At 46.6% G+C, this 975-nt stretch overlaps 1 non-coding gene across 1 annotated transcript; it reads right to left on the bottom strand.

Annotated features, from left to right (window-relative positions):
* Positions 1 to 316: 316 nt before the first annotated feature.
* On the bottom strand, positions 317 to 426 carry LOC115935437 (U6 spliceosomal RNA). Its single transcript, XR_004071070.1, has one exon. It is a non-coding gene; the product is annotated as a U6 spliceosomal RNA (small nuclear RNA).
* Between the last annotated feature and the right edge of the window lie 549 nt (positions 427 to 975).

The following is a 975-nucleotide window of genomic DNA, read 5'->3' as shown; positions in this document are numbered from 1 at the left end:
GTTGGCCAGGCTGGTCTTGGACTCCTCACCTCAGGTGATCCACCCCGCTCAGCCTCCCAAAGTGCTGGGATTACAGGTGTGAGCCACCACACCAAGCCTAATTTTTGTACTTTTAGTAGATACGGAGTTTCACCATGTTGGCCAGGCTGGTCTTGAACTCCTGACCTAAAGTGATCTGCCCACTTCGGCCTCCCAAATTGCTGGGATTACAGGCATGAGCCACCACGCCTGGCTGATTTTTTCTAATATCAAAGGAATCACCAGGGTCTTCCCTTTCTTTTGATTCATTTATTTTCTTGGTTCCGAAATGTTTTTTAAAAATATGATGAAATGCTTAATGAATTTGTGTGTCATACTTTCCCAGGTACCATGCTCATCTTCTCCATGTCATGCCAATTTTAGTATATGTGCTGCCGAAGTGAGCACTGGTTCTGGATTTATTTATTGGTTCATTTATTTTTGAGACAGGGCTTCACTGTGTCTTCCAGGCTGGAATACAGTGGCATGATCATGGCTTACTGCAACCTCCGCTTTCCAGGGCTCAAGCAATCCTCCCACCTGGGCCTCCCAAAGTGTTGAGATTACAGGCATGAGCCACTGTGCCCAGTCTGGAATGTTTAACTGCTGACTTTGATGCCTGGTTTTGGTTGTACTAGACGCTCCCACTACTTTTTTCTTTAAAAATTACTGGTTTGTTCAGCTCCTTAAAAATATCTTTGGTGTTTTAGACGTCAAAATATGTGAGGCCAGGTGTGGTGGCTCATGCCTGTAATCCCAGCATTTGGGGAAGCCAAGGTGGGAGGATCTCTCAAGCCCAAGAGTTCAGAACCAGTCTGGGCAACATAGTGAGACCCCTGTCTCTACAAGAACTAAAAATTAGCTGGGCGTGGTGGTGCATACATGTAATCCCAGCTCTTGGAAGGCTGAGGCAGGAAGATCTTGCTTGAGCCCAAGAGGGTGAGGCTTTAGTGACCC

This window comes from Gorilla gorilla, chromosome 6 (assembly GCF_029281585.2).
Source record: "Gorilla gorilla gorilla isolate KB3781 chromosome 6, NHGRI_mGorGor1-v2.1_pri, whole genome shotgun sequence".
Classification (NCBI taxonomy): Eukaryota; Metazoa; Chordata; class Mammalia; order Primates; family Hominidae; genus Gorilla; species Gorilla gorilla.
This window is presented reverse-complemented; position numbering and strand designations above follow the sequence as displayed.